We start from the raw sequence: 7,321 nt of genomic DNA, 5'->3' as shown, positions 1-7,321 counted from the left end.
ATCATGCACGTTCGCGAAGTTGGAAGGAAGCTTAAGTTGATAGGCGAGGTCGCCTCTTTTGCCAATGATCTTGAAAGGACCCACGTATCTAGGGGCAAGCTTCCCTTTGATACCGAAGCGACGAGTGCCTTTCATTGGAGAGACGCGGAGGTAGACATAGTCTCCGATCTCGAAAGCCACATCACGATGCTTACTATCATAGTAACTCTTCTGACGCGATTGTGCGGCTTTGAGATTATCACGGATGACTTTACACATTTCTTCAGCTTCAGTGATTAAGTCATTGCCAAGAAGTTGGCGTTCACCAGTCTCTGACCAATTGAGAGGAGTACGGCACTTTCTGCCATAGAGAATCTCGAATGGGGCCTTGCCCGAACTCGCTTGGAAGCTGTTGTTGTAGGAGAATTCAGCATAAGGAAGACAATCTTCCCATTTCATGCCAAAGGAAATGACACAAGACCTGAGCATATCTTCAAGAATTTGATTGACTCGCTCGACTTGGCCACTAGTTTGAGGATGGAAAGCTGTGCTGAAGCGAATGTTTGTGCCCATGGCCTTCTGGAAGGAGTCCCAGAACTTAGAGGTGAAGATGCTTCCACGATTAGAAGAAATCAATTGTGGAATGTCATGCAAGGCGACAATTCTGGAGGTGTAGAGCTCTGCCAGCTGAGCTGCTGTGATGGATTCTTTGATTGGAAGAAAATGAGCCACTTTAGAGAGCTTGTCGATGACAACGAAGATAGCGTCATTTCCGCGCTTGGACTTTGGAAATCCAGTCACGAAGTCTATTTCGATATGATCAAACTTCCACTCTGGGATAGCAAAAGGTTGGAGGAGACCAGCTGGTCGTTGGTGTTCTGCTTTCACTCTTCGGCAGACATCACATTCATTCACGAATTGAGCAATTTCTCGCTTCATTCGAGTCCACCAATACGACTGCTTGAGGTCATGATACATCTTCGTACTTCCAGGATGAATGGAAAGGAGAGAATTGTGCGCCTCGTTCATTATGACTTTCCTTAGATCACCTTTAGGAACCACAATCCGGTCCTCGAAGAACAAAGTGTCTCTGTCATCAATGCGATAGCACTTGTATTTGGAAAGACCCTTGTCGATACCACGTTTCACCTTCTTCACCATGGCATCAAGGAGTTGTGCCTCACGAATTTGATCTTCCAAAGTAGGAGATACTATGATGTTGGCAAGAAAGCCTTGAGGAACAACTTGGAGATTCAGCTTGCGGAAAGCTTCACAAAGATCCGGTTGGAAAGGCTTGAGAATTAAGCTGTTGCAATAAGCCTTCCTGCTTAAAGCAACTGCAATGACATTGGCCTTGCCTGGAGTATATTCGATACTCGGATTGTACTCTTGAATCATTTCGACCCATCGAGTCTGCCTGAGGTTGAGGTTGGGTTGAGTGAAGATATACTTGAGACTCTTGTGATCAGTGAAAATGTCCACTTGTCTTCCCAACAAGAGATGTCTCCACGTAATTAATGCATGGACAACTGCCGCCAACTCAAGATCGTGAGTGGGGTAGTTCTTCTCGTTGGGCTTCAACTTCCGAGAGGTATAGGCCACAACTTTCTTCTCTTGCATTAACACAGCACCGAGACCTTGGAGAGAAGCATCACAGAAAACTTCATACGGCTTGGATTCATCAGGAGGAGTCAAGACAGGAGCTGTGACTAGTTTCTCTTTGAGAGTGTTGAAAGCAACGTCACACTCAGGAGACCAGACATACTTCACATGCTTCTGTAGGAGGTTGGAAAGAGGCTTTGCAATCTTGGAGAAATTCTCAACGAATCTTCGGCAATAGCTTGCAAGTCCAAGAAAACTGCGGAGCTGCTTGACGTTTTGAGGAGGTTCCCAATTCAGAACTGCGGACACCTTCTTGAGGTTAACAGCGATGCCCTTGGCAGAGATGATATGACCAAGGAAAAGAACTTCATCGAGCCAAAACTCACATTTAGAGAACTTCGCATAGAATTGATACCCTCTGAGCTTGTCGAGCACCAATCGCAAATGTTTGGCATGATCCTGCTTATTCTTGGAGAAGACCAAGATATCATCGAGATACACCAGAACAAATTCATTGGTATAGGGGTTGAAGATGAAATTCATCATCCGAGAGAACACTGGAGGGGCATTGACAAGAACACTGGAGGGGCATTGACAAGACCGAAAGACACGACAGTATATTCATAAGAACCAAAGCTTGTTCTGAATGCTGTCTTGGGAATATCTTCTTCACGAATGTGAATCTGATGATAACCCATACGAAGGTCAAGCTTCGAGAATACTTTAGCGCCTTTGAGTTGCTCAAATAGCTCATTGATGTTGGGGAGTGGGTACTTGTTCTTGATTGTCTTTTTGTTCAATGGACGGTAGTCGACACAAAGTCGGTCCGTGCCATCCTTCTTCTTGACAAAAAGAACACCACAACCCCATGGAGAAGAACTCGGTCTGATCAAACCCAGACGCTCTTGTTCATCGAGCTGTTTCTTCAATTCCTTCAGCTCGTTAGGTCCAAGCTTGTATGGACGCTTACAAACGGGTTCAGTGCCAGGCTCTAGTTCGATAACGAACTCCACTGGCCGATGAGGAGGCATACTCGGAAGCTCTTCTGGAAAGACATCTTGATACTCGCAAACGACTGGAATTTGAGAGATGGCATTCAATTCGCCCTTCTCATTGAGAGAGAAAAACCGAATGGTTTCATCACGAGCGGCAAAAATAATCACATCCTCAGACGAGTGTGTCAATTGAATTTCCCTGGCAGCACAATCAAGTTGAGCCTTGTGCTTAGAAAGCCAGTCCATCCCGAGTATAAGATCAATATCCGAGTCACCAAGAACAATTGGAGAAGACTGAAATTTATAGTCGCCCATCTTGATGGAAACATCCGGAACCATCATACTAGAACTCAAACGTTTACCCGGAGAAACGACATCTATGGGTTTACTCAGATGAGAACAAGTGAATTCATGCTTGGCAAAAAACGGTCTTGACATGAAACAAAGCGATGCACCAGAATCAAAAAGAACTTTTGCGGGAATATCATTAACAGGAAGATTACCCATTATCACATCAGTAGATTCCTCCGCTTGAGCTGCATTCATCATGTTCACCTTTGCAGACTTTGGATTATGCTTGACCACTGCATTGCTGGAAGATCTGACAGGAGGAGGAGGAGGAAGACGCCTCTGGTTGAAGCACTTGTTCGCATGGTGACCTTTCTGCTGACATTTGTTGCAAGTCACCTCTGAGAGAGGACGGTGATAAGGAGCATTGGACTTTGGAGCTTGATTCTGAGACTTGTTCTGATAGCCAGAGTTGGAAGAGTTGGAAGAACTATGGCCACCTTTGTTCTTCTGCTGGTAAGACTGACGAAACGGAGGAGGAGGAGGCAACCAGAACTTCTGTTGCTTAGCTGTCACAAGTGAGGAAGAAGAGGACTGAACTGCGTCTCTGACTCTTTTCTTAGAAGCCTCACACTTGAGCTGAGCAGCCTCTTGCTTCAGTGCCATATTGTAGAATTGATCAAACTGAGTAGGCTCAACAAGAACGAGAGCTAACTGCAGATCCACTTTAAGGCCACCTCTGAAGTGATAGATCATGCTCTTCTCATCAGGAACGTCTTGTTTAGCGAAGCGAGCAAGTTTCTGAAACTGAATGTTGTATTGACACATAGACATGTTGCCTTGCTTGAGATTGCGGAACTCCTCACGCTTGCTATCGACAACACTTTGTGGAATGTGGTGCGCTTTGAAGTCCCGACAGAAGTCAGTCCAAGTGATCACACGACCTCCTCTGGAATCTTTGTATTGTTGAAACCAATCAGTAGCTTGGTCCTTGAGCTGGAAAGAAGCGAACTTGACATAGTCCTCAGGCCTGACATTGCTACATTCAAAATGCTTGTTGATGTCCACGAGCCAATCATCGGCATCCGTGGCCTCGGCACAGTAGCTGAAAGACTTGGGCTGATTTGCGAGAAACTGGTTGAGAGTGGCAAAGTGAAACTGATTGTTGCCTTGACCTTGATTGCCTTGATTTCCTTGCCCTTGAGTACGTTCTTGCAAGAGTTGCAGAATCATCTGAGCATTGGCGTTGGTGGCTGCCATGATTGCTTGCCATGCCTCCGGAGGTGGAGGTGGTGGCGGAGGGTTCGCTTGACTCCCTTCATTGCGATCCGGATTCTGACGCGTTGGCGGAGCCATCCTGAAGAGGGTGACATCCGTTAGCATCTTGATAGACAAATAGATAAGTAGAATCAACGGATAGAAATTGCAACATATAGTCTTCACAATAAACATTCGAACGAAGATGAACGAATGAATTCCGTAGTAAATCATCACACTTCCATAAGTTGAGAAGCCACTTGAAAAAGATATGGAATGGACATATGAATTCGAAGCAACTCGAATACCACAATACAAAATAAAATAAAGTATTGGCTTGCAGAATAAGCCGGAACAAACATATGATAGATATTTCGTCCGAAGTTTTCGTGGTGGGGCCCACACGGGCTCAATCGTACAACACCATCATGTACAAGGCTGTGCACATGACATACGAAGCATCCCCGAGTCGGCAAAGCCATGGACTCTTTAAGACACAACGAGACCACTGTAAAATCAACCGTATACAGGCGGACCACTAGACGTCGAACCCCAATCTCATATCATGCGTCTGTCGGAAAGATATCCTAAGGCTACTTGAATTCCCACTTATAAACTCCCGAAACTTTCTGGTTATGCAATCTGGTGTAGGGGATACAGGGGACACAAATATATATCACCCAAACTAGCAATCCCTAGATCTAGCTGTATCCATCCGTCAACACATAACCAAGAAACCTTCGGAAATCGTTTACCTCAACCTTCGAAAAACATCCGTTATACAAGTTATGGCAATACTCCCGAACTCCCGCCCCAGTACTGGGTGGCGTCGAGGTGATCTCACCAACAACTGCATAAAAGAGATTTCGATGTCGGCGAAACTCAGGTATTCCAGAACTGCAACGATAAAATTGTGATGACAACACCTCGGAGCTCAACTCCCCGGGACACTGCCACAACCCCTAAATGACAGGAGGCACCAAGAACAATGTTCTCGTCACAAATCCATCGGAACGATTCCAAGATACCCGCGTGATCCTAAATTTTTTTTAGTGAAATCTGAGGAGAGAATAGTCAAAACTTCTACGTCAGGAGACCTCACCAGAGCGACGAAGGGACTGAGGAGTAAAAAGAATCCTACTCTCCGATATATATAATCCTAAGACTCAAAACATTTTTGTTCTAGACTCAACAACGCCAGCGATTCGATCAAGCAGGGGGCTCCTAAGTCGGGGATGGCTCTGATTACCAACTTGTAACGCCCACGATGCGGCTATATCTCCCACGTGTCGAGGCACGACTTAGAGGCATAACCGCATAGTGGTTTTGTCGCAAGAAGGGTCATCTTCACACAATCCCATGTAATGAACAAGAATGGGATAAAGAGTTGGCTTACAATCGCCACTTCACACAATTCATGAATAAATATCATACATCATCCAAAATACAAACATATAGACCGACTACGGTCAAAATCCAGATGAAAATAAGACAACCCCAAATGCTAGATCCCCGATCGTCCCAACTGGGCTCCACTACTGATCATCAGGAAAAGACACATAGTAACGACCACGTTCCTCGTCGAACTCCCACTTGAGATCGACGCCATCATCTGCACTGGCATCGTCGGCACCTGCAACTGCTTTGGTAGAATCTGTGAGTCACGAAGACTCAACAATCTCACACCCGCGAGATCAAGACTATTTAAGCTCATAGGAAAGGATGGATGTAAAGAGGTGGAGCTGCAGCGGCAAAAGCATATATGGTGGCTACCTAGCGCAAATGAGAGCGAGAAGAGAAGCAATGGAACGGCCGTCATCTAGCAATGACCAAGAAGAGGTCCTGAACACCTACTTACGTCATGCATAACTCAGACCGTGTTCACTTCCCGGACTCCGCTGAGAAGAGACCATCACGGCTACTCACGCAGTTGATGTATTTTACTTGGTTCAAGTGACAAGTTATCTACAATCGGACATTAACAAATTCCCATCTGCCTCATAACCGCGGGCACGGCTTTCAGAAGATATTACCCTGCAGGGGTGTCCCAACTTAGCCCATCATAAGCTCTCACGGTCAACGAAGGATAAACCTTCTCCCGGAAAGACCCGATCAGTCTCGGAATCCCGGTTTACAAGACATCTCGACAATGGTAAAACAAGACCAGCAAAGCCGCCCGAATGTGCCGACAAATCCCGATAGGAGCTGCACATATCTCGTTCTCAGGGCACACCGGATAAGTCAAGCTACGAGTAAAACCAGACCTCGAGTTTCCCCGAGGTGGCCCCGCAGGCTGCTCGGTTCGGACCAACACTTGACGGAGCACTGGCCCGGGGGGGTTAAAATAAGATGACCCTCGGGCTCCGGAAGGAAAAAGATGAACATGGCAGTAACTTGGCAAACCAAGCATTCCACTAGAAAGATGAGATGATTTCGGTCGAAATTGATATAAAGATCACCGGAATCGGATGCACGGTTTGCAAATGGCAGGCAAAACAAGAATGACACTAATCTGCGATAAACAGCAAGATAGCACTTAAAATGCAACAGACAACAATGCTACAGCACCCCAACATAGCAACAAAGCACACGGCAGTAATCTAGAGGAGATGCTTGACAAAAGATGAACACTGAGCTACGGCTAGTTCACAATATATCAAGCTCAAACAAGCATGGCAAAAGTGCAAAAGATTACAGGTTCACAGAGATCACAAAAATAAATGGACTACGCCACTGGAAATATGCCATGGCATACTTCAAAACACATATAGAGCTCATGCTCAAAAGATGCACAGATTAAATGATACAAAAATGACAAATCTCCAAGTTCTGATAAGAACCAGAGAATAACAGCAACTAGCCCTCTTCCAACGAAGATTTGGGCATCAAGATGGACTCTAATGAACATGGTGCAATTGAACAAAATGAAGAGCATCACGAGGCGAACAATTTGACATACTACACGCGCGAATCAGAGCTACATGCAAGAAGTTATCGCATCACGAACAGAGGCACGTGCTGATGAAATCTGGAGACTTGGAGAAAAAAACGAGGTCGAGGGAAAGTCAACGTACGACAGTTGGATCTGGATCGAGCGAAGGCTATAGGAGCTCGGGCTCGGGCTCGGGCTCGGGGCTCCGGTGGCCGGAGCGACCGGAGGAGGAGGAGATGGCCGGCGGGGCCGGCGGTGGCGCGGCGCC

Source organism: Triticum aestivum, chromosome 4D, assembly GCF_018294505.1.
Source record: "Triticum aestivum cultivar Chinese Spring chromosome 4D, IWGSC CS RefSeq v2.1, whole genome shotgun sequence".
Lineage (NCBI taxonomy): Eukaryota > Viridiplantae > Streptophyta > Magnoliopsida > Poales > Poaceae > Triticum > Triticum aestivum.
This window is presented reverse-complemented; position numbering follows the sequence as displayed.